The 27,822-nt window shown below is 31.1% G+C and overlaps 1 long non-coding RNA gene across 1 annotated transcript in view; it reads left to right on the top strand.

The window, feature by feature from the left end:
- Positions 1 to 27,822, top strand: part of LOC129231381 (uncharacterized) — a 152,131-nt gene that overhangs the window by 70,756 nt on the left and 53,553 nt on the right. The window contains exon 2 of the long non-coding RNA XR_008581248.1: positions 3,836 to 3,903. This is a non-coding gene — a long non-coding RNA (uncharacterized LOC129231381). The remainder of the gene's footprint in view (positions 1 to 3,835; positions 3,904 to 27,822) is intronic.

Below are 27,822 nucleotides of genomic sequence, written 5' to 3' on the forward strand. Positions count from 1 at the left end.
CTTAAGAAAGTGGTAATTTTAAAACAAGAGCTTCTTGAACCAGAAGTTCACTAGGAAAACCAACTGTAAAAGGTGCTGCAAAAGTTTAATTACTCGGCATTAACAGTACATTTCTTCATTTAGAGTGATTTTAAATTACATATTTATTTATAAATTGTTTACAGAAAATAATTTCAGAGTACTTTTTTATGTATTAATTCTAATGAATAAAGAAATTACGTGCTCTTTTTATACTTATTTATTACATTGTGACAACGAAAGTTAGTAATCGATATCAAATTGATATAAAAAGAAAGTAACGAGTGTAAAACAAGGCGTCAACACATTACTGAAGCACTTAAGAACTTAAAAACATGTACATAAAAGCGTGACAAATGTTTTAGCCCATGTTAGTTACAGCAGCCACTTAACCTGATTTTACTTCTTCTTACCTTGTTCAGAAAGAAAAAACGAAGTAAGAAATATAAGTTTCGCAATACAAATGAGTTTCAGAAATATTTATTACGCAATGAAATTCACCTTAACCTAAATAATGATATACGTAATGAAAGTTTGAATTTTTATTTTTCGCCTCAAAACCACGCACTTAAAGATTTTTAATTCTTTTAAACTTCTTATCTTGACGCAGCTATCTACTTTTTTTCCAGTAACGAAAGTTTTGTTTACTAACTACGCAAAAACCAAGAATAACCACCCCCGTTGAATATCAATTAGATTGTTACAGCTAAAGTGAAACGTGCTAAAAGTACTTCCTGGTTTTTCTTGCTTATGGAATTTTAGCCTTGAAGTTGAAAAGGTATAACGCAAAATCGGTTTTTGTTTTTCCGACCTTTTCAGACAGTCTGGATGCTTGTTTATCTCAGCATTTATTTATTTTTTCTGTCTAGTCAATGAAATATGTTGCATTGCTTTTTTTAATGAGCACAACTACGAGACTTGATAGGGGTACTGAAACGCAATAATGGGTTAAAACATTCATTAGACGAAACGTGTTTTCTTTCTTTTTTTCTTCAATTTAGCGTTTTATTTAACAGTACAAAATAGCATTTGTTGTATTTGTTGTTTTGCGCTACGTGAACATAACTTTCGATTTCGCGTAAAGATTAAAATACAGACAACGCCTTCCTACCCGACTGTAGATTTTTTAAAAGGTAATAGCATTATATGCACAGTGTACGTACTGAGTATCAGTGCTTGATGCATTACATAACATTTTTATGTTTAATTACTGTACTATATATTCCATTTTATGTATGAATAATATATCCTTTTTTTCATATTAAAAATAAATTTGGCACACGTCTGCCGGGTCATACAAAGGAGAAATGCATGGTTGTTATTGAGTTTTTAATCAGGTAAACAGCATTAAAACTACAAGATTATGATAGATTTATTTTCAAAAATTACATTATTTACGACTAAGTGCAACGCGAATTGTCTAAAGAAGTATTTTTCAAGCACATTTTTTGTCAGTTAAAACCATTTAAAATTTAGCTTCAAAATCGCCCCTTTTGAGTAAATCAACAAAAGACTCATTTCGAAAAGGGCTAACTTAACCGATTCAATTACTATTTCTTCGCGCGCCTTTTTTTATAACAGTAACCGACAAACCAGTCATTTCAAATTTTCCATGGGGGAGGGAGGCTAAAATGTAAATATTCAATGTGAATTATATCGAAAACAGCAAAAACTACGAACACCTACATGTAATAACTTTAATTTCTTAAATGCAGAGGACAAGTGCCCCTCTCAAAACCCTAATTGACAGGTCTGTCAGCTACAGTTTCAATTTGGCATAGTTCTTCAAAATGCAGTTGGCATGATTGATAAAGAAGATAAAGAAAAAAAAAATATTTTACTGGAAACGAATTTCATTCTGTAATTTGTGTATGTAATTTTTGTGTGTAACGAGCTGCTTTTGGCGACCAGTACGTCTGTTTGCATACAAATGAGAACTAATCTTGGCGGCCCCCTCTCTATCTGGTTTGATTACTTATATAAATTTTAATAATTGTAGCTCTTTTCGCGTTCTTGATTCACTTTATTCTATAACTTTCATCATTAATTACTTGTTTTTAATCAAATCTTATCGTTAATACATAAAAATTAGACACATAACTTGTTTTGTTTTGCGTAAAAAAATAGCATAAGTAATTCAGTGAGTTTAATATTTTTGAAACAGTTCCTGTGACAAGAGGTTTTTTTCTCTGGTCTTCAAAAAACGGCAGTCTTTTGCTGAACTTTAAATAGCTATAAATGGAGAAAAAACATTTTCTTACAAATTTTTACGGATTATTTTGTATTTGCTCTAGTTGCATCTACTGTAAATTTGCAAAATCTACTGTAAAATTGATCTATGATGATCTGAACTAAAACTTTCCTACCTTCACCCCTCTTTTCATTTAGGAAAGATAAATTCTTGAGGTACTTTAAGGGAAAAGCTTGGGTTTATGAAAAAAGCTATGAGTTCATTAACGCCCAGAGTCTCACAAAAATCGTAAAATCTTTGGCACCAGAATTTTTTTTAGTTGCTACAGTTTTTGAGTTTATCTCTTTTAGAGAAAATTTCAGTGTGCCAAGTCCAAAAACCCTTTTGAGATGAACTACAAAACTTTTTAATGCAGAAAAAAAGAACACAGAATTAAAAAACATTTAAAAGACGTTTTGGTAAACACTAAATTTGTTTAATCTTTCATTTTAAATTTTCGAAATGTTTATATCATCTGAAATCTCACATAATACGAAAACTGAAATCTCACATGGTAAACACTTTATTAGATTAATTTGTAATTTTCAATTTTCGAAATATTTATATCATCTGAAATCTCACATAATAAAAAAAAACTTTTTGATCAAGAATTTTGAAGAAATGTTCTTTGTCCAGCTTAGAATGCTTTGATTCATATGAAGCATACCACCACTGTATAGAGGGATTGGCACCATTCTGTTCTCGTGTAAATTGACAAATTACTGAACTTAACTGCTGGCTAATTACTTATAAAATACTAACTTATTTAATTTTATATCAGGGTATAGATTCGCCATATGTTAATAATATGATAGAAAAAGTAGAAAATTGTAAATAGTTGAAAAATCTAAATTATTTCTAGTGTTATTTCTAATTTTTAAATATCGCTTAACTTGCAATTCGGAACACAAATCAAACATTGATGTTACAAAAAATTAATAAGTATTCGTTGTACAGATTTTTTAATGTCGTTCTGAAAGAACTAGTCACCAATGTTCTTTTTGATTCTCTCGGTTGACCTGGTGCCCAGTAGATATTGGTTAATGCCTATAATTAAGTTTGTTTATACGTAGCAGTTTTGTTATAGCATTTTATTAATTACCAAGAATACAGTTTCAACCATTCAAAGCAACAAAAAATTTGTATACAATATGTATCAACAACATCTGCATCTAAACGCAAGATCGTTAACATATGAAGATTTTTAAAACATGTATTCAAAACTTCCTTTAAATCTTATAATCCTATCAGCTAAAATATTTTCAACTCTCCTGAATTCAAATTCACACTTCATATGTGTTTCAATTTCAATCACAATATGATTAAATAACTTTATGATAATTTTAATCTGTGAATGAAAAAGTTTCATTTTAAGAGAGCATGAAGTTCATGCAATTTAGATCTTTCTGACACTAAAATTCAAATTTAAATGTCAAATTATAGTGTCAAATCTGTAAGTGTTTAGTTCACTTATAAAAATTAGGTTGATATATTTCTCATTCAATTATATGTTTTAAGAAATGTGTGAGAAAAGAATATTTTAGATGTAAGTAATAGAAATTTTAAACATTTTTACTTCTTTTTCAGATTTGTAAATTTGGTCAACGTCTCAAAAACTGAAAGCAGCATTCTTCAGATTTCCACTAAAGTTATTAGTAAGTATCAACACTCTTGTCTAAAACTCGTTAGGTGCGCAAATATTTTTGAGGTCCTGCGTATAACTGAATTCCTAAATAAATATTATGAAAAAGAATCTACTCATAAGAGAAATTGTAAATGAAACCAATTAATTAGCAATTCGGAAACCATTTATAAACTTCTATGTTTAAAAATCACTTCTAAGCAACTTTTCTGCGAAGGTTTTATAAAATACTTTCCTAATATTTCTACACAATATGAGTAAAATAGTTAAACTATCTGTAAAAAAATATAGACATAAATCGCAACTTAAGCAGAGTTATTGTGCTACTACAGACTTGAAGTTTTATTATATAAGTTTTCCAATTTAAGATGACAATATTTTGCTACTAGGTTTTTCTATGCATTGAAAATTCGGTGTCATGTTCATGCTCTGTGCAATATGCGTAGTGAATTCACAGATCGGTAATTTAATGGAAAGCGAATTCATTTTTTAAAGATACGTTTAATTTATTAACCTTAAAAGTTTATAAAACTTTTAGACAAGTAACAGCGGTTTTATAAGTAGTTGTTACAAAATTTTTCATTATTCAATTATTTTAACTCTAAAGATATAGAAAATAAGTGAGTTAAATCCCAATAATACCGTTGAGAAACTTTAATGATGCATTTAAAATATTTTTTGACTGTATTATATATTGCAAAACACTATACCAAATGTTGGGCTAACTGCTGCAAATATTTTAAAAATTGCATCACCATTGCCACAAAGAATCACTTTTTTGGAAAAAAAGTAAGTAGTTGTATTGCTTGAATGAAAAATAAAAGACGTATTAAACAACCATTAGTTTCATTTAAAACATTACTTGTATGAAATTGAGTAAAATATTAGCTATTCAAAATCCAGTGGTGATAAAATGATGAAAATATTCGAATTTTTTGCATAAAAAGCATTTTAAACTTTGACTCTTATGAATTTTCCACAACAAATAAACTATCTTTTGAACAGATTAACAAGGGCAAAGCCTGTATGGCAAAACCTGCTGTCGGCTCAAACCGACACTTCTTTATTTTGTGTAATACGCTCTACTATCAGATAGAAACAATATTAATTACACTGCACCAAAAAAAAAAAAAAAAAAAAAAACTTTAAAAATGCTTTTGACACAATTCTTGTTTTGTCTTGTGTAAAATGATCTCCTGATTTTAAATATTCTCACCGTTTTCCCCAATCACCCAACATGATATATCGCTTCCCCATTCAATTTTTGTTTTCGACAGTTTCGTTGCGATTATTTGTATTTGAAGGGAAACAGAGCTATTGCCACACATGTATTCATATTAACCATTAAAATTCTTCTGAGGGAGCTAGAAAAATCCAAAGTTCAAAAACATGAACATTTGCAGTAATTTGGGAGACATTGGGGTAATTCCCCTTAAAATATTTAAAAGAACATCAAAAACGGTCTTTTTTTTCTGAATTTGTCATCGCAAACTTTCCACTTATTTTAGATGTAAAACTAGAGTATCGGCCGCTCTCCTATGAGCCCTATATGTGAAAACATTTTCACACAATAAATTAAGGAGAAAAAAACCTTGGCCTTCTCGCCTGTAGCATACGAGTAGCATCGCAGTTCTTTAGTAAATATTTTAAGAAATTGCATCACCATTGAACAAGAGATCACTATTTTTAAAAAATGTAAGTAGTTGTATTCCTTGAATGCAAAACATCATTAAAAAAAAATTATTTAATGAAGTAATTTTTATTTATATTTGTTCAACATTCATGATACAACTAACATTAAAGCATGGTCGGAGTTAAATGGGGGCTTAAGGGGGCTAAGCCCCCTTGATAACCTGTTAGCATCCACGAGAGAAAACAAAATACAAACGCGTTTTAAAACAATCTTTCTCCATATGCATCTCCAAAATTGTTATTTTCGTTTTTCCAGAAATACTACTCGTTATATAAAAAACATATTTTTTGCTACATGAGTGAAACCCCTTCTTTTTCCTGTATGGTTACCAAGTATAGCCTAAAAAAGTGTTTTTAAAACTGCAATATTAAGAGTATATTTTCTAAGGAGAGCCTTCAGATCCATCCTCCAAAAAGACCAAAGCCTATAATTGCGTCTTAAAGACTTCGATTTAGTTTTTTTATTCAAAGAAACCCCCCCGCCACCCTCAGCAAAGGTTAGCTACAACTGCATTGTTCAGCGTTTAATGCCGAAATTTTCTGATAGAGTTCTTGCACTACTTACGGCATCGATGATTACTTAAAATACTTGAAAAAAAAAATGGGAGGGCTATCCTGTTTTCCTCCACCATTGTTTAAATTGGCATAAAGTGCAATCTTTGACGTCAATTTCGAAAATTTCGCCGAAAAAGGACCTTGATTAACCCGTTCCTCAAGTCAATTTTGTTCTCTTTATACGTACCAACAAAAGTTGAATAACACTGTTTCTTCAATTTAGAAAACAAATGCAGCGAGAGATCCTGTCGTGATTCCCTTCTGCATTTCCTCTGACTGTATGCAATATTGTTTGTTTCATCTTTAAATGTTGGTGTTTTTTTTTTTTGGCTGGGGGTTGATTAAAAATTAAATTAAATTTTCTTATAATAACTATTAATGTATATATATTTTTTCCGGGGATATACTGCCCCCTTGTATATTATTATATCAAGAAATGATGCAAAATGGAGGTCGTGTACCTGAGAAATATAAATATATACATTAATGCTGTATTATAATAAGCATACCTAATTTTATTTTTAATCTTATCTATGTGAAAGTAACTTGAATAAATGTAAATAATGTGGGAAAGTTCTTTACTAAAGATCTGTGATGCGATTCGTATGCAACATGCGATGCTTCTAAGTTTTTTTATTTATTTTTTATTTTTATTTATTTATTTATTCATTTATTTATTATTTTTAAAGTGAACATTTTTTCGTGCATGGGGCTCATAGGAGTGAGACCCATATTCTCGTTTTTGAAAAGTAAAATAAACTGAAAAAAATTCAGGAAAAAAAAGATCGATTTGGTGCTTTTTAAAATATTTTAGGGGGTGAATCACAAGTCTCTCACTCTCTCACCAAATATTCTTTTTTTTTTTTTTTTTTTGAACTTAGCAATTCTCTAGCCCCTCGAGGTCCCTCTAATGTTCGAGGTTAATATGATGCCCTCTTCTTCTCATAATAACTATACTGGCTTCTAAACTGTCAAAAACTAAAGCAAAATTGGAATAAAGGGGGGGGGGGGTGACGGGGTAAAACGATGATCATACTTATAGTCAGGGGTTCTTTTACATCAGAATCAACAAAGAATGTGGCAAAAGCATTTTCAGAGATTTTTCGGCGCGCATTGTTATTAAAGTAACTGCTATAAAAATCAGTTGAAGCTGTATTTCGTGCGTTTACTCCACCCATAGTCTTCTTTTATCTTGCCCATGAGTCAAATCTGCCTTTTGTAGAGATTGTATAAAACCATTAATAAAATAACTAAGTAGTTACCAAACTGAAGATATTGGCTGTCAAATATGTAAAGAAGTATGGTACCTAATCTATCCTGAAAAGTCTTAAATTAAGGACTGTGCTTTACTTTACTTATTAATTTAATTTATTTTATTTTTTGTTTTTTTTATATCCTGCATTAATCTTCTGTAACTCAAAATGCCTAATAAACAGTTATTTGTTTTGTTTTTTAAAATCATGTACCTAAAAACTGCTCGTTGTTTTGAAAAATATTATTTTATACTCATTAATTAAGATATTTCTGATTTTAAAATCACTTTCTAAACGTTCGTAAAGAAAGATTTTTTTTTTTTTTTTAGTTTCAAGTTAATCTTTGAGCTTCAAAATTGGGTTCCTCACAAACATGTATATTAAAATTCTTTCTCTTTTAAAATTTGATGTCATCTAATATATATAGAGAGAAAAATATTATAAAACTCTAATAAAATAAAAATCCTTATTTTCCTTTTAAAGCTTCCTCAAACTCTTTGAATAAAAGAATCCTCCTTACTTTCCGCTTCAATTTTGTACTGCAAAAAAAAAAAACCCCTTGAGTTTAAAATTTTACGATACAATAATACTTACGCTGCGCCTAATTTCAAGCACGAAAGCAGGAGTATCTGCCTTCATTAGACCCCAGGTATCTAAATGTCCTTTCGGTAAAAACGCATTACAAGGACGAGCAATAAGAGTACGGGCAAGTTCTAATGGGTTTAGCTGATAAGGCTAGGAAATATGGTGTCCAACCTATTCTCTTGATAGAAGGAAAAGATATTAGGATGAGAGGCTAACTAGCGTAACAAAAATGAATTAGGAAACTTCAGAGACCGTGGAGCCTCATTTGGGCTTGAACAAGCTCGCTTGAAGTTTATGTCCGAACAGAAAATTTTTCCACGTCGAGCGGGGAGAATGATAATAATCTGATACAGTTAAGAAGTTCGAAGTGGTAGTTCAAAGTAAGAGAAGTACTTTACTGATAAATTTTGTCCCTTGCAATTGGTTTGGTCAGTGGAAATTAGCAATTAAAACTAGGCATTTAATTTTAAACATTTTTGGAATTGGTTTCTAATCGCCACCTAAAGGGTGACACGTAAAATGCAGGTGGGAGTTTAGTTGTGATAGGAATACGAATAAAGCTAAACCTTCTCCCCAAAAAATTGTGAAATATGTAGTACTAAAACGTAAGGTAAATAATACAAATGTTTTAGCAATTAATATACAGGATGTTTTTAAAGTTTTGCTCTGATAAAAAAAAAATATAAAATTATTTAAAAAACTGCTTCTGATTAATACGTATATTCTTTCTGCGTATTTTCTTCTTTTTTTATATATAGATTTTTATTTTGCTCTTAAAAAAATCTATTATTTTGATCTTTTTTGAAAAGGGGACACCTCAAATTTGTCCCCTATGTACAGTAGTTTCTAAATTGATGTAGGGGGCACCAACATCGGACACTGAGAATGGCGTCAATGAAAGAAAAAAATCCAACAAAACAATTTTGCCCGGCTCAAAGAGCTGCTTAGTGAGGATTATTTGGGGCAAAAACCCAAGTACCCGTCATCTCCCCCCCCCCCCTCTGATATTAAGTATTTACAATTTAATTTTTAAACAGTTATAATTGCCTGCGGTTTTTCTTTAACGATATAAGATAACTTTGTAACAATCAAACTATGTGTCTCTTTAAAACATTGTCATTAGGTCATACTTGACCCGCGGTTTCAATGTCACTGGCCTAGATCATCTCAGAACAATGAAAGTTCTGAAATACGTATAAGCCTGAAGCATTTTAAAAAAATGTTCAGTATCTGTGCAAGACTGTATTAGCACTCTAACACCATAGATATATCGTCGCCTCAGAGCATCAGTAAGATGTCTTATCCCATTAATAAGAGTAAGGTATCCTACTGTTGCCTTTAGGAGACGATGTATAGAGGAAAGTGTTGTACCTTGGGATACTTTTCATATTTTAATTTTTAACATCAAATATTTGGATCAAATTTAAAATCTAAAAGTCACATTAAGGTATTCCAACATACTTCTATGCAATATATATTTTTTTTTTAAATTCACTCAGTTTGAAAAAATATTACCAGCTATTTAAAGTATAAATTTCAACCGGTCCCAAGGTGCAACTTCCTATTGTACCTTGGGACATAGTGTTTTACTATGGAAAAATCTTCATGATTCAGGACACATACATTTCCTTGAACCAGTTTTGCACAAGAAAACAAAACAAAACAAAAAAATATATATATTTTTCACGGTAGTGAATTAAATCATGAGTTATGAACTATTAAAATTGAAATATGAACTATTATCTAACATTAAATGTGTTTAAAAGACTACATAAGATTAGAACATTGTTCGATGTTCCTAAGCATATCTCAATTATTAAGAACCATGCATATGTTGTACCTTTGAACGTGTCCTAATTTACAAAATGTTTATCTGTCCCCAGGTACAACAGCCACGAGGTTTAAGAAAGGCCAAAGTGAAGGCCAATCTAGATGCACAATTATTATTTTCTCATAATCAAAATATTTAAAGTACTTCTCTTTTATAACATAATAAAATTCATTTGATTAAATTTACAAATACAAAGACAGAAAATTATATAAAAATGAAGAAAATATTTACTTTGGAGTCATGGTTTTTTTTTCTCTCACAAAATCGCCGATTTTACTCATTTGATGCTAATTTTTACTATGGCACCATTTATTGGTGGAGATTACCTATTAGAGATTACAAAAACATTGCTGCTAAAAATAGATTCTTAGAAATTAGCAATGTCCCAAAGTACAACACTCCCCCCCCCCCTACTGCCGTTGGGCAGGTAAACGGCAGTATTTGTAGAAATGAATTTTCGAGATATTTAGAGAAACACGTTTGCATTCAGTACTAAAATAGGGAAATGTCGGAGTTTTTTTTTTTTTTTTTTTTTTAATACCAACTATGCAAGATTGTGCAACAAAAGTAATGAACAACATATGATAAAAATGCAGGAAAAGAAACAGGAAAAAATAAAAATTTGCAGGTACTATGCTTCCGTATTATATATATGTATACATATAAAATAGTATATTGCATACACATAAAAGAGCACTTAGAACGTGTGAGAGAAGTATTAATAGCTAAAGTTTTACTATGCGGCTGAGGTTTTAGTTAGGCATCCAAGAGCATCATAACATTTTCATCCAGATGTCTACAACATGCAATCCAAGAGGCGCCTGTTTTCGTGCTTCAGCATGCTCAAAATAGATTACGAGAAGGCAACTCGAAGAATTGCTCTCCCGAGCAAAGCTGCCCGCGGGCAAGGGGGGTGGGTGGGTTAGAATTTTGTTCAAAGGTCAGTAGAACCAGTTATATAGTTTGACAGATCATCAATACCCGCCAGCGTGAAGGAATTTCTGGAACGTAAGACTCTCGATAACGTCTGAAGAGAAGAAATGAACCGAGAGAACATAACCATGGGATTTAGAATTTATGGGAGGGTGGAATGGGGGTGTGTGCTTTGGCTCCAGCATGAGATTGAAGGCTGTAGATTATGAAGAAAGAACGGTTAGAGAACAGAGGAAGATAGAGAGGAAGGGGAGATAGAGAGAAAGCCTGAAAGGGGAAAACTAGCTGGAAGAAGTTGCATATAAGTAACAAAGGTGTGTTCTGTTAATTTAAAGGGGTGTAATAAGCATGCTTTCGTTCTCAATATATCTTTCAATGATTTAAAAAAGAAGAAAAACCTTCAAAGCCCATTCAAAAGCATTTAAGCATTTCTTATTAATGTTATTGTTTTCTTGTTTTGAACGTTTGAAAAGAACATGAGTGGGGTCACACTATATATATATATATATATATATATATATATATATATATATATATATATATATATATATATATATATAAATTAACATTAAGCCGAGAAATTTTTTAGCATTATGGTTTGCAGTGCAAAGGAAATCAAATATGTTTTTCTGATTTAAAAAAGTATGAATTACATCAATATTTGTTGAACTAATATTTCACTAAAACAGAGTTAGATCAAAGTGCATGAGACTTTGGGGTTCCGAATTGATTTCCAGTTAGGCATAATATAAAAATGTACTCTAGTCATCTTTATTGAAAGAGTGAAATCCATCAACGAAGAAATTAAAAATTCTGCATTAGTTTCAAGAGCCCTTTGGAAAGATCATTAAAAGTATTGACTTCAAGTGAAACATTCATTCAAAATTTACATTACTGATTTTAATCCAGTTTTCATGTTTTGATGGAAGTATTCTCTTTGCTGTTCTCAACTTTCAGTGTTATTTCTCGTACAAAGAACGTGCTGATATTAAAACATGTATTAATAATCTTAGCAGTTTTGTTTCGTTCTTTTCTTTGTTGCATTTTTTTTTTCATCATTTTTGTTCCTTCAAGTAAATATTTCGATATTTGAAAGCAGAATCTCTATCTTCTTCTCAGCTTACCTAAGATGTAGTTTTTTCTTAAAGATGCATTATTACTATTTTTTAATTTTTGTACTAACGATTTTCATCACAACACAGTAAAACCTGTAAAGTTGACCAGCTGTCTAAATTGACCGCTATTTTCAGGCACAGAATTAGATATATATCATATAATTCAACCTCTATAAGTTGACCACTAAAGTAATGCATCGCAAGTGGTCACTTTACACAGGGTTCACTGTATCTTTATAATTCCTTAAATTATTGCTTTAAAATAGTTTATTACTTTCTGCTATAAAATTCCATCAAGAATGACATTTTTTTTTATTTATCTTTGTTTTGTTTTAAGAACCTAAAATCGGGTTGGAAACAATGCAATAAATGTTTTTTTCTAATAAAAAATCCTGAACTATGTAATATAAAAGATGATAGTCAACGGCAGTAAAAGTTAAATTTTGGTGATTTTTCAAAATTTTCAGTTTAATTAGTTAGAAGTATGAGGGTGATTTGTTGCTTGCTAACATGTATCTCTATCAATTAATGTAAGTGCGCCAAATGATATCATTCTAAGGTGGAGTAGTATCTAGTTCAATTGGTTAAAGCTCATTTAAAAAGATGAAAAATTAACTCAATGTAAAAATTTTTGTTTCAATATTATTTGTCAACGCTTTCAATAAAGAAAAATGATTTGGCCTTAGAAGGTATATGGGTCCACCCAAAAGGCCAACTCTGAAAAAATGCCAAAATCTACAATCACTCTAAAAACTATTTTTTGTCAGTATGAAAAAACATTACACCACATTTGATAAACTCAAAAACATTATTGATTTTTTTATATAACCTCTTCAGAGCACAGTTCGTGCACATATGAGTATGTGCAGCATATTCTTCACCCAATACTCCAATGTTCTAATGAGGACACAAGAGTCCTAATGAGACGAACCATGGCCTTATTTCTTATTGGGCTACAATCTATTTTTCTAAATTTTCAAACTACAGGAAAAAAGTATGGCATACAAAGACATTTTTCTTTTCAAATTTGTCTTCTAAGTAAAATAGACTTCAAGAACAATAAACAATGTGTTTTACAATAGTAAACTAGAGTGACACAGGAAGAAACATACTGTAAAATAATGTCTAGTGTAGTCTTAAAGTGCTGTACGTGCACTATTTTATTAGTGAACTGTTGTCTGTTGATAAAAAAACTGCTTGTTGATAAAGCATTATCAGCAGTAAATCTTTCTGATGAGCATGAAGACACGACGTAGCGATTCTTTTATAATACTTCAAAAAACGAGGGATTTTCTTTCTTGGTGTACTGGGCTTTTTTTTTAGCTCACCCACAATATAACTTTCTTCGAAAAATTAAATGGTAGTGACATTATGGACACTTAAATGAAATGTTTTTTAATGTACCTACTGTGTGAATAATTTATAGCCTATAGATAATTACAATAAACATAATAACCGATGCATTGTATAATTACTAATAGGTAGATCTGAGAATGTTTTTTGCAAGTATTAAAAATAATTTATAAATTATTAGCTGAGAAAAGGACGGGTAAGAGCAATATTTAAGTAGGAGCAGTTGGGGTAAAAGAAAAACGAAATTTTAATGCTTGAACTTTAGATAACTTCCTTTCTTTTGGATAAATTGAGACATTACCCTTTGTGCAGTTTCCAAGACTACACTCTCGGAGAGTAACTAACTGAGTACGAGAAATTTCACTTTATGATTGCTTGTTAGTGAATGAAATAGTGCTTCCTTTTACTCTAGAGGGTACAGTGTAAATATAAACACCCTATTTATTTCCCCATAAGGTTGATGTAGGTAGGTACTCGCCTTATACACAATTAGTTATGCAGCTTAAGACGTTCAACACCAACAAAATTCAATCTGTGTTCCGTAGATCACATGTGATCCCACCGAATGAGTGCTTGTTAGTAAATAAAATCGTACTAACTTTTACTCCAAAGGCTACAGGGTAAATATAAACACCCCATTTATTAACCCATAAGGTTGGTGTAGGTAGATAATTGCACTATACACAATTAGTTTTGAATCTTAAGAAGTTCCATTCCAACAATACTGAATCTGTTGTCCTATGGTCACATGTTACCTACTGAATCCTTGAAATGTAATCACTCAGAAAGAAAAGAGTAAACAATTGGCTTAATTTATGTAAAATACGCGCACAGTGTAATTTGCATCAAAACTAAAGAGCAAGAATGAAAATATGTAAGTTTTATTACTGTATATTATTAAAATGTGATTATATTTGCATTATACTGGATTTCCGTAAGTCATTCACAGAAAGGGAATAAAAGAACGCACGTCCAAAATTAAGTTAAAATTGTTACGAATGAAAAAAAAAGAGGAGTTCAGGTTTTTATAATGTAACTTTAACAAGAATGAACAAATTCTTATTTTGCAGTAGTGTTGTCACTTTTTAAAACAAATCTTTTAAGGAAAAGACTAGTCGACCCGTGCGGAACTCCGCACTGTGCTTCGAATCGTTTCATAAGACATTTCGCTCTTTAAAATTTTCAAAGAAAGAACATTATGAAGAAGAACCGAAAAAAAGTAAGCGCAGAAGAGAAGGCATGTAATTTAAAGACATCAGTAACAAAACCTCGTTAAATACAACGTTGTGATAATTTGATCATCGCTCACCTTTTGGTCGTACATATTTTCAATGCAAACATAAATATCATTAAAAGTGTGGCTGAGTACTGACTCGTGAAAAAGCAATAATTGTGCATGTGAAAAAACAGGTTGTGGAAAATACAGTTCTGCCCATGTGAGCATCTGACGGGAAAAAAAGAAACATTAAAGAGATATTTATTGGCACGAATTCGAATTGACGCCAGTCTGATTAACAACCCGACACCCCAACAAACCTAGTATGTGCGCCTTCCTTTTTGAAAGCTATTCATTGAAGGAATGCGTAGTAAAAAACAGCAAAAAAGCTTTTTGCCAAAATAATAATAATAATAATAATAATAAGAGCATACTTCCATGTTTTGTCATTAAACAGCACGATACGATTTAAAATTGTTTGTAAAGCATGGAATTTGAATAAAGAATGACGAAGATCTCACGTAGCGATTAAAACAAACATTCTAGAGAAGTAATAAGGTAGATTGAAAATAAGTGTTTTTATCTTTGAATATTGAACTATTTCACAAAGAAGGTTGCTTTAACCGTTACGACTTAAATGCCCGCACATGTTTCTCTTTTAATCGAACACTTAAAATTCAGAACCAAAACCAGTTGAATTGAGTCCGTTTTTTAAGTGTAATTTTTCGAAAGTAGACAAGATGTTTTTTTTTTCCAGCAGAAAGCAGAGGAGTAGAAAATGATTTCTTGCTAATGAAGTTGATAATAATTTTAATGCTTTATATCGTATTCGCGCGAATAAAAAATTAAAGGTTTACTGGGCGAAACTCGTAGTTTTAATTTGGCGTATTATTTTTTCATTTGTACAAAAGGTCGAACACTGCTATTAGAAACATCTACATTTCAGCATACAATGAAAATGTTTTTCTGCGCAAAAAGGATTTCCTTTAGGTAATTCTAATACTTTTTTATGCTTACATTATGCTGAGTGGTCTGGATGTAGTCAAAGCTTAAAAAAAGGGAAAAACACCTTTCGATTAACAGTCAACTTATCCGAATGATAACTACAGCCTGCATAAAGGAGTCAAAACACCAAGTAGCATTCCCACTGCATTTATTTTATTACGTGTGTATGTTATGTGTACATGTAATGCGTAATACTAATGTAAATTTGATATTATGTCGGACAGCCCAAGCTTGCCCGAAGTTCAGATAATTTATAGCCGAACGCTCTACCGAAAAAAACTTATCAGTTTAACCGAACAACTAAGTCCGGTGGTTTTAAGCTTTATTAAAATATGAACACACACACACACAGGCTTTTTTTTTTTTTTGCCGAAAGCGACGTAAAAAATTGGAAAACTGCATTAGTACTTTACTGGAAAAAAAAAATCATAAGAACTGCAGGCATCAAGGTTTTGAAACAGCAAGGGGTGTTTTCGAAAACTTGATTTTTCGACCGTAAGTCTATTTTTTGTCATTAGCCAGCCTGATAAGTTTTAAAATGAGAGGGGAATAATATATAAGATAAGATATTGAAGAAAAATGGTTTTATTTTTGAAAATTTTTACAATTTGTTACCGCAGGCTGCTTGAACCGTTATGACTTAGATGGCAGCACGTGTTCATCATTTAACAGCACGGTTAAAATACAAAATAAATTAAACTATGCTCTTTTTTAAGCGTAGCTTTTCGAATGTAGTAAAAATGTGATAAGCTATTTGTTTTTTTGCAAAAAGAAGAAAAAATATATATTTTACCCTTCAAATTGAGGTAGTAATTTTTTTATTTGTACAAAGAGTCAAAAACTCATTAGAAGAATATATGTTTCAATATACGATTTATTATTTTTTTCTGAACAAAAAACAATTCTATTGTAGTCTGAAATCTTAAACCTGTTACTTATATTTTCGCTTACATTATGCTTTAATTTTCTTTCCCCCAGAGCCAAAGCTTAAAAAGAAAAACGTACACTTCCGAAGTAATTTAGCACAAAGTCACTTCAAATCAGCAAGGAGCGTTTCCTTCTTACTTATTCCTTCATAGTTGTTATTCCCCTTATTAAGAGTTCATGTAATACGCGATATTTCTCTAATTTTTTGTTGCAGATTGTCCGGACGTGGGCCCGAACACGCATTCTCCTGGTTACGAAGAGAACGCTCTGCCAATCAAGCTATTCAGCTCTGTCGGTCATAGCGCAAATTAAAGTTATAAGTTTAACCGAAAACCTCATTCTGGTTCTTTAAAACAGGTTTTTCGACTGAAAAAAACAATTTTTAGACCGTGGGTCTATTTTTCGTCAGTAGCCAGCACCATAAGCTTTAAAATAAGGCGTAAATCAAAGAAATCGATCATGAATTGAGGAAAATCTGGCGTAGAAACCTAAAACAGGCTACAGAAATAATATATAAGGATTTTCTTACAAGAGCCAAAGTTAAAAAAAAAACGTACAATTCAGAGGTACTTTAGCACAAAACCACATCAAGTTTTCACAACAGCAAAGTGCGTTTCCTACTCATTTATTCTATTCCCTCGTATTTGTTATTCACTTAATTAAGTATTCATGTAATACACGATAGTTCTCTAATTTTTTGATGCAGATTGTCCGGACGTGGGCCCGAACGCGCAATCTCCTTGTTGCGAGGAGTACGCTCTGCCGATCAAGCTATTCAGCTCTGTCGGGCATAGTGCAAGTTAAAGTTATAAGTTTAACCGAAAATCTCATTCTGGTTCTTTAAAACAGGTTTTTCGGCTCAAAAATCAATTTTTAGACCGTGGGTCTATTTTTCGTCAGTACACAGCAGCATAAGCTTTAAAATAAGGTGTAAATCAAAGAAATCGATCAGGAATTGAGGAAAACCTGGCGTAGAAATCAAAAACAGGCTACAGAAATAATATATAAGGATATTTTAGCCATTTGGATAAATGATTGTTCTTTCAAAAAAGTTTGCACTCAAGAACCTATATAAACTTCTCAAAAACGTACTTTAAAATGCAGGTTTTTTTTTCTTCAGGTGGTATATTAATTACCTTTTAATGTACAGTTTCAATCAATGTACAAATCTTTAATGTAGATAAGACAAATTGCACTTAATGTGCTTATTAAACTTATATGTTTCTGCTGTTAATTAATTTGTTTTTAACAATAGTAAACAAAGTATTTCAAACACAAACTATTGCACAAAGATATTTATTCATCTAATTTTTTATTAGCTAAACTGTCCTTAAGACATCTAATTCCTTCATTTACTCACAAATTTTCCTTTACGAATTCTTTTTAGTTAACATTAAAATTCAAACCGATTATTTTGGCCGTACACATTTGACTCATAAATAAATGCTTGCAAAACACTTGTCACATATCTTTTATTTTCTATTACTAAATAACTGTAAAAAATTTGTTCATCCATGATAATTGACATATTGTTGATATTATGAAGTAAGTAAATTTAAAAGTGATTTTTTTTTTCATCGTTGAAAGTGATACTGATTTACAGTGCCGGCAAAAAATCTTTACATTTAGTTGGCAATTAAAAACTTAACATGCAAACTTCTTGTCGTGATTTTAAAAATCACTATTGAGTATGCCAAGTAAAATCATGACAAGAACTTTGCATGTAAAGTTTTCAATTGCCAACCAAATGTAAAGATTTTTTTGCCGGCACTGTAAGTGTGTCTAATTTCTTGTTCTTAAGTTTCTTTTGAAGATTTCATTCACTACAAAAATTTGAGCAGCACCTGCCTAGCATTTGAAATAACTGAATAATTATTCAATAAATGAAGATATTTTAACTATTTATAACACGTTTTTATTGTTGTAAAGTGAATTGGGAAGATGCACATTTTTTTCTTATTATCACACGATTGAATTGTAATGAATGCTAGCTATTTGAATAACAATTGTTAATGATTTAAACATTTCAGTGCCACTTGTCAAATTGTAATTAACAGCAGATTTCTTAACCCTTAATGCATCAACTATACAAGAAAATTGATGTGCAATGAATATCTCCAGACCAAAATTGTTTGACTCTGCTACAGCTTCAGATGGGAAGCCGACTAATTTGGTTTTGGGGCATTTATTGCAGTTTATCGATACTTTTCGCTCATAGGATATCGATAGTCATTCATCGATAATCTTACTTTGTGCTTTCGTGTGTGTCTTCATTTGTATAAACTTCTTAAGGAACTATCGAATTTATATTTGCATAGAAAAGGATTCTTAGATACTCACTGCAGGACAATTAAAAGAGATTACGCATTTCCTTTTATAAGTGTAATGAAATAATACTTGCTAAGGTTTAGCGCATTTTCTCATGATTCTCTGGAAAGAGCCTTTCGCTACGAGTCGTAGGATATAGAACAAAACTCAACAAAACACTAAATACGGAATCAATTAAGACCGCTTATTGGAATTTTATTTTAACAAATCTTCCGCTTACTAAGATGTACTTACTTTTAGGGCGACACACCTGAAAGTAGTGCACTCTATCTCTCATTACTACATCTTTGTTTTCCTGCGTTCCTACAGATAGCTACTTTAAAAAATGCAACGATTAATATTTTCGATGATTTTTAAAAAGATGAAAACAAAACTTACTGAAAATTGCTCTTCACGAAAGTTTAAGTAACTCACTTGTGTTAGTGGTAATTATTTTATTTATTTATTCATTTATTTATTTATTTTTACTTCTTAGCATTTCTTTTCAGTTTAAATCAGAAAAACTGTTTCGCTTACTAAAAAATGCGAAAATGTTCAAACAAACACACATCCTCTGTCTAAAAAATAACAAGTAAGGTCAATTTGAGTATAATTATTAATTAGTTTGTGTAGGATGTGTAAACATTTTTTCTCCTTCGTGTTTCTAAAGCAATATCAACAGTAAAAAAAAAAACTCAAAGCATAATGATCCAGAGGACAAAATAATCCCCCCCCCCCAAAAAAAACAAAAAAAATATATATATTTATTTCGGTAAATAACCTGTGAGTAGAGAATGTTGAAACTTTTTTCACTCTGAACGTGAAACTCAAATGCGGTATAGGAGTTTTATGAAATGCTCTTCAATAAATAGATCACAATAGGGCCATTCTACGGAAAACGGTAATATTGTCCCGCACGTGACGCTCTATGCATTTCATTAAAAATAATAGTTTAAAAGGATAATGAACAAAATACAGTTGCTTAAGAAATCACAAACGTATATGTGACTTCTTAAGCAAAACATTTCGTTAACACCTTATAAAATTATTTCTTTTTTATGAAACACAGGAACCCTCACATTCGGGACAAAATTAACGTTTTCAGTGGAATGGCCATGTGCATATTTTTTCTCAACTGTTTAACTTATTATTTCTCAAATATGTTTCCTTTACGCTGGAACTTTAGCTTTCAATAGCCTGCGATTTGTTTTGTCATTGCTATATTAAAATAGCTAAACTATTAAGTAATGCATAGAGCAAAATACAAGGGGTTAACTTTGGATGTCTCGCTCGTGATGCATGCCAATAAATTAAATTTTAAGTAACTAAGTTATTTAATAAAAATAATACTGTGTCAGGAGTATCTTTGCATCAAATGCAAAGATTAAAAAATGTAGAGGAAGTGGTGCAAATGTGAAAGCGTGTTGGTAATATGGAAACGTAACCTGTACGGCTTGTGAGGCGTTGCACTAATGCGGTGAACGCATCAACTTGTTACTGTGTTTGTTTAGTAAGCCTGTGGAAGCGTTGGTAGTCAACTCGTGGTTTATTAACAGTAAAGTTGTTGTTTTAAGTTTTCCTTGATTTTTCAAACTTTTGAGGTAAGTCTTTAAAGTTGGTTTAATTACATAGTTCATTAAGCTATTTCTTAGTACTTAGGCAGTTATTGGTTAAGCGAAAAATATTCTACAATCAGGTAAAATTAAGTGGATTCCGAGCTTGAAAATATAACGTAGTTTTATCTTCATAGTTCAATATGGCTATGCTTGTAATGTGGAAGCGCTACATTGGGTTTAATGTGGTAATTTTTTGAATGATGTTCAAGGGGAACTTTGGATCAGATCTTTGGTTTGTGAGTTTGGTGCTATGCTTTGTGCCCTGGATGTGTAAATGATCATTACATTTGTGACTTTTGCAAGTGAACATTTTATTTATTTATTTATTTTATTAAAAACGTTTAATTCTTAAGCCTTTGTATTAGTTTTGCTATGTATAATAAATACACATTTAAGAATGAATTTTATTAGTTAGTGTTTTTATCCAGAAAACAAATGTTTCCACATTACCAGCACATTTTGAAAATTGGGTTAAAGGTTTAATTTATTATTAACTATTATTAATACAAATGTAAACGTAATGTTTTGCATAAAACCGAAAGCGGTTATTGTTATAATCTTTTTTTTTTTGACGTGTTTTCCAGATTTTAGACAAATTTCATTGATAAAAAAACTAGATATACCAAAAATTAAAACAGGGTTTCCACATTTGCACCACTTCCTGTGCTTATTCCTGTTTAATTAAAGTATTAAGATCTATAATAAAATGTTGGTGAAATTATCCAGTCAGCTTGTCCCGGACGTGACGGTAGAACGGCCCAGTACAATGTTAAAAGTTTCTTAAGTTGATAGAAACTCACTTTAAAGTTGATTTACTGCTTTCAAAAATCTAAAAAAGGTTATTTGAATTCTGGGGTAATGCAATGCTTCGTAACAAGTGGGGGGGGGGGGGATTATTTATAGTAACTTGGCAGTGACAAAATAAAAAGGAAAATTAATCAAAGTTCGAAGTTTATCTTCCATACTTTTTCAGAGCACAAATCGATTTACAGGGGAAAAAATCTTTTCACAAATTGTTCATTGCAACCAAGTTTCTTTGAATTCCTTTGTGCTTTGAAAAGTCTGGGACTTACATGTTAGACAATGACGATGAGTTGGCCTAGATAAACTAACGCTTACTTGCTCAGTTATTAAAGTGTATTAAAATGTTAATGCTCATTTAGAAGAAATGGACTGCTGGGCATGCCACTGTAGCAGATGCATTAATTATTGCACAATTCGACCTTAAAATACTCCAAACTAGTTAGATCCTTGTCTCAGTGCATTAACTTTATGAAGTACGTGGACTTGACTCCTACATAATGCAATTAAATTTTGAAGCTTTCAATAAACAATATTTACATATTTATTTTTTGATAAATAATAATTTTACTAAATAATGAACGTATCTCATAAGGTACTTCCGCTACTGAAGTAAAATTTAATGACTTAAATATTGTTTCTTGATTTCCACAAATTTAAAATATTAGTGCATTAGAAGTAGAGTGAAAGTTTTTTGTTAAGTGCATTCAATGAAACAAAAACAAAATGCTCCAAATTTGTTACATTTTTGTTTCGTTGTATAAACTTTGTGCAGAACATAGTCTCTACTCCTAATAATGTAATTGGATTTTCAAGATTTCTAAAGGCTCTATTTACTTGTTTCTTTATTTTTTTTCGCTAAATAATGGACGTATCTCATAAAGTACGTCTGTCACTGAAATAAAAATTAGTGACTAAGGTATTGTTTCTTAAAATCCTTAAAATTGAATTTTATTAGCTACAAGTAGAGTCCAAGTTTTTCATAAAGTTTATGCAATAAAACAAAGGATTCAACCATGTTAGATCCTTTTTTCCTTGCATTAACTTTTTTGCAACACATAGACTATTCCTATACAATGCAACTATTATTTTGAATGTTTCTAGAAACATTTTTTTTATTATTATTATTATTTTGTTTTCTGAAAAATAACGATTGTATCTCATAAGGTACGCCCGTTACTGAGATATTGCTTCTTGATATCCTCAAATTTAATTTAATTAGATACAAGAAGAGTCCAAGTTTTTCATAATATTAATTCAAGCATATCTGGTGCTTTTGTATGGTATTTTGAGCAGCAATTGACGTGTCTATTAAAATGAATAATTACCCTACTGTCTAAAGTAAACGATAAGTAATACAATTTTGTACCTTTTTGAACATCCTTCAGCTACAAACAGCAAATAATTTAGTAAACGAATTGTTCGTATTTTAACCCTTGCTTAATGTAGCAAAGTAATTAAAATTCTAAGCAACTAAATAAACATAATAATAATGATTAATTACTTGCGATCACAGAATAATAGGAAAGCAACATGAGAATCAGCAATTGAAAAACAAGTTTGTATGCAAGACATTTAGCCATTACAAGCAATAGTTTCAGTTATAACACTAATTGTGATGCAGTTAGAGCTTTTATTTAGCAATTATAAGTAAATTAATTGATTTTCTTGTGCGTATAGCACGCAATGCTTTTATGTATAAAATCCAGTTTAAAACAGGAGAATAAGTATAATTATGCAACAGTTTTCCGTAATGATACCTATGCACGCAACTTGTAATTCATACATCTGTGGTAAATGTAGAATTAAGGAATTTTTCCCTTAAACTTCTAATGTAATGTAATAGTTCTTTTTTTTTTTTTTGGTTTACTTTGAGAATGACTTACTGAAAATATTTCAATTTTATTGTTAGTTGTAGTTTACCTTTTTCTGTCATCTCTTCAGCATTTGAACTGTTGAATCTGAGCATGAGTACAATTTAAAGTTATAATAAAATTAAACGTTTCATTTTAATTGAGATTATCACATCATATTAGATATGCTGAAAGCAGAACCATTATTTGCCTAGTTTCTATAATCTGGAACTGTTTAGGCAAGTTATGAATATGCTTCTGTAGCTTTCTTGGAGTAGGTTTCTAAAACATACTATGATGCGTTAAGATTACTCTATTTTAGCGTCTATCATAACTAACTCTTAGTTTTCTCAGCAACGAGACAATATAAAATCCAAAGAAATATTTAAGATTGAATTACGAAGGTAGTTCAAATAACAACAATATAAATTTTTAAAAGTAAAAATCTTTATATAATGTTAAGTTTATAAAAATTCGGCAGCAGGGCTTCGATTGCATCACAAGACAAATGAGTTCAGCTTCTGTAACTATTTTCAGTTTTGTGTAAATTTTTACATATTCGGCAGAAATCAGGTTAGTTACAGGTGAAATTAAGGGCCAAAGGTTCGAGTATTCTAGTACTTTATTTGCTTCAAAATAAGCCAAGATCCATCGAATTAATGCGACGGTATTTAGAATAAAAGTCCGTGTAGTCGTTTTTTTTTTTTTTTTTTTTTTGGCTGAATCAAATACGTGAAAACAAAGCAGACACAAGCTAAGGTAAGATAAAAGTGCAGAAAAAGAATAAAAAGTTTTAAATTCTTAATTTGGGAAAGCTTACCAAAAAGAGAGAAAAAAAAAAGAAACGTGTGAGAGGGGATATGAAAACCACCGGATGATTCAAAGTGTGGATGTAAATATAACATTCTGCTTACAGAAATTATAAGTTTTTTATACATTATTTTGTCCTTCAATGTCTTGGTTTTTTAAACATAACTCTAGCTAAGAAAAAGGGAACCACAATAATGGAACAAGTTACTTCTCCTCTATACTTGTCTTTTTAATCAGAAACACGTTGAAGTTTTTAAACTTCTCTTGAGATATTACTTGTAGTTGCATGCATTTTCAAGAAAAACTATACCTTAATTTCATAAAAGAAATTCATGTAGTTCTGAGAAAACGTGTCTAGGAAATATTGGAGACATATTGTGTTTACTCATATAGAATTAAACTTTATGCAGCTATGAACTTGTCAAAATTCTTCAAACCCAGTTAATATCCTTTTTAAGTTCATCTATACTTTCATGGAATTTGCAACGTGTTTCTGAGTCAATTGGAAAAAGAAAAACTTTCTTGTTCTGGGAGACGTATCTGAGAAATATTAAACATTAGTAACGCTGCAAGTTCTTTGATTCATCTTTCACCCTTATTGTACTGTTATTTTTGAAATTTAAACTTTTGAAGATTCTTGATTCTTCAAAAACAATGCGATATTTTTCATTTATTATGTTACGTTTTTACAAACTGAAAAACTTTGTTTTTCTAAGTTGAAAAAAAATGCTTTGTTTTAAGAGGGAATATATCTGATAAATATTTAAGAGGCAGTAATAAGACAAATTTCTTTTTAAAGCTCTTACATTATTATATTAACTTTTGAGCATTCTTAAAATCCTCTCATAGAATATATTCTTACGTGTGAATTCATTTTCATGAAACTTGCAATCACTCACACAGAATAGAAAACTCACACAATCTCTCTCATAGAATATAAAAAGAAAGCTTTTATTCTGGGAAACATGTCTACAAAATGTCAAAGAAGAAGTAGTGTGACAATTTTTTTCTTTTTTTTTTTACTTATTTGGAATTAAAATTTATAATATTATCAAATTTTGCAAGTTCTTAAAACTCTCCTGTCATATTACCTATGTATAGTAACCTATTCATAAAACTTGAAACTTGTTTTCACTAAATAGTAAAAATAAATAAAACTTTAGTGTTCTGAAGTATATCCATGAACAATTAAAGTAAGTATGGTATTTTTATTTACTCATACAGTATTAAATTTTACGATATTATTTACGATAATGAACTTTTTGGAAATTACATTTATGTTAATTTCTAAATTCAATTGCGATTTGTAGGTTAACATTTCATACAAGTGTTTTATAGTCAATTTAAAAAAAAAAAAAAAAGAATGAAATATAATGCTCTGCTGACCTGTTATAATTTCAAAGAACTTCTAAATGTCTACATAACTTATAAAGTAAAATTTTATAAAAGAGTCAATTCAGTGTTTTAATGCTACTCTTCAATGTATAGCGGAGGAGGAGGTGCAATGAAACACTGTTAGACATTTATTTATGTTATTTTTCGTGAGCAGAAATATTGTTAAAACCTATGAAAATTTGCTTAGATGCAGAAAACACTATACCAAAAATGTAAATTAGTTAAAATTAGATTCATTGAAAATTTCGAATTTGAAAAAAAAAGGACAGAAAATGTTATATAATTGCATAATGCCTTCCTCTTTGGGTTAGTTCTCTTTTTTTTCATTTTTGTGCAAAATTTTCTGCTGCTCGTAGCCTACCAGTTATTTCTGCTACTGCTCTGAACTTCTAATGCTTGTGTAAAAAGAATAAACTTATCTACATCATCCCCTTTTTTATTTTTTTTTTAATGCATGAAAAAACTCTTCGCTATTTCACTACCATGGATACATTTTCTTTTAATTAAATTCCTTGTTACTGCGAAAATCTTGAGTGTAGTTGCATGTAAACGGCGTAAAGGAAATCGTTTTCAGTGCATGCACACAAGAATATTATTTATTAAGGTTTTATTTGCGTATGATCGCAGTGGTAATAAAGTCGCTTATTTCAATCCGTTTGTAATTTTTTTTACAACGTATGGCTTTTTTATTCTATATTTTTCACGAATTATGCTTCAAGAAACTATTAAAATCAGCATTAATGCAGTTCATGTGTTACAAACAAAATTCTTACCAGTGTGCGATATATCAAAGTCATAAAAACACCGGTTAAACTTGACGAAAATTAATAAAAATTGGTTGCAATCAAGGTATTGCAAAGTGCCCTTTTTTAATACAAATGAAATAACTGATAAACGGAACAGTCGAAATTAGGTTTAAGCCAAATTCCTCTTCAACCCTTCGAAGCATGGTTTCTTCTTTTCAGGCCAACATTTTTCCCTTTCAAACAACCAACGCAGTGGCTTCCAAAATTGGGTGAAAAAAAAATCTATAAAAAAGGGCGGCGTAAATCGAAGCTACCGCGCATCAAAGAGCTAAGAAAAAGAGTGCTTCCTTGTAACCTTGAAACATGTGTCTGAACTTCTTATTTTTGAATTGTGCAATCTCAACATCGTTTCCATGATTGTGTATTTGAAGTCCCCCTCCCTCCTTTTGTTAAGTTTACTGCATTGCTTAATGTAAACCCAGTACTCAGTACCCCAGTAAACCTCAGTTCCGCCATCGAGCACACAGTCATGGTTTTATTATTTAGTTGATGAATATACTTCCTTAAGAGTAGAATATGTTTCTGCTCAATAAACCCAAATTTAAATTTCATGTAAAACATTTTTCCTTAAGTGAAACACATATTTGCTCTTATTGCTCAAAAATAACCCTCGCGGTCAAACTTCCCCTAGTTACAAAAACTTTGAAGTTTTATAGAGCAATAAATTATCGAAAAACTTTAATTGGCAAACTTTTACAAGTTTTAACCGTCACCAAAATTCCATCGACATCAACTTCGTTTCCCAATTACTAATAACATGCAGCAACGCGTCGTATTTTTCGATAACTTGCATCTCACGACCAATCACCGTGCTCACGACAACTGCATGGGAAATCAATGAAAAGTGAGAGCGCAGAAGAAAAAGAATTACAAGATCTGAGGGAACGGCCATCTTTGTCCAAGGAAAAGCCTGAAGGAGCAGCGAGAGCAAAAGGTGGAGGCGTGGCTATTTATGTTAAGCATTAACCAAAGACCTTTCAGAGTGGGTACTGGGGCTGTTACAAGTCCCTTCTCTTCGACATTAATTAAAGCCAACGTCAGAGCTTAACATAATCAAAGTTTGAGTAATTAGAGCAGTATTTATCGTAGGTAATGTCTGTAGATGAAGGGGAGGGTTTTTGCTTTTTCCGAGACCTTCCTTACTTTGTATTGATCGCTTGTCCACATGTAGCCATAGGGGCTTATCTGCGTGCTCTACGAGCTGCATGGGTATTGACATTTCTGATCACGAATTTCAAGAAAACCAAATTACGTTTCACATAACTAAGATTTTCCGTCTATTCGAGCACTTTCACTCCCCCTGCCCTCCTCGGGGTTGTCTTCCCTTCGTCTCATCTAATCCTCTCCAGGGTTCGGGGATTATCCAATGATCTTTCAATTAAGGAAAGGAATTGGAAATTATTTTCAGCCTGTTTTTGAGGGAAGTTTCGTTTCGAGAGGGGAACTATGGGTTATGGGGGAAAAAAGTCTCATTTCGGAATTTGGTGTGTTCTCGTTTTCTGAATTTCATTAAGTATCAGGATTAGGCGATTAGCGTTGATAAGTATTCCAGAAGAGGGGAGTTATAAACAAGATAATGAACAGAGCTCTTTGCTCTTGTTCATGCTCGGGTGATTCAATAGCCATGTGTATACATGCGTATATAGAAATGCAAGAGTTTAAGTAAGACTTATAATTTGACACTGATTGAAATTGGGAAACCTAATATTTAATTACTTAATTGAAAAGTAATTGTAATGTTTGGTAGCATACATTCAAATTCACCATAGGCAATGCATAAAATAAACACTTTAAGTTTATTTGCCTTACCCAATCCCCAAGAATAACTGCGCACCTTTTCAAAAGCTACTAGGCTGCTTAGAGACATCCTACCTCCCCT

Source organism: Uloborus diversus, chromosome 10, assembly GCF_026930045.1.
Source record: "Uloborus diversus isolate 005 chromosome 10, Udiv.v.3.1, whole genome shotgun sequence".
NCBI classification, from domain to species: Eukaryota; Metazoa; Arthropoda; class Arachnida; order Araneae; family Uloboridae; genus Uloborus; species Uloborus diversus.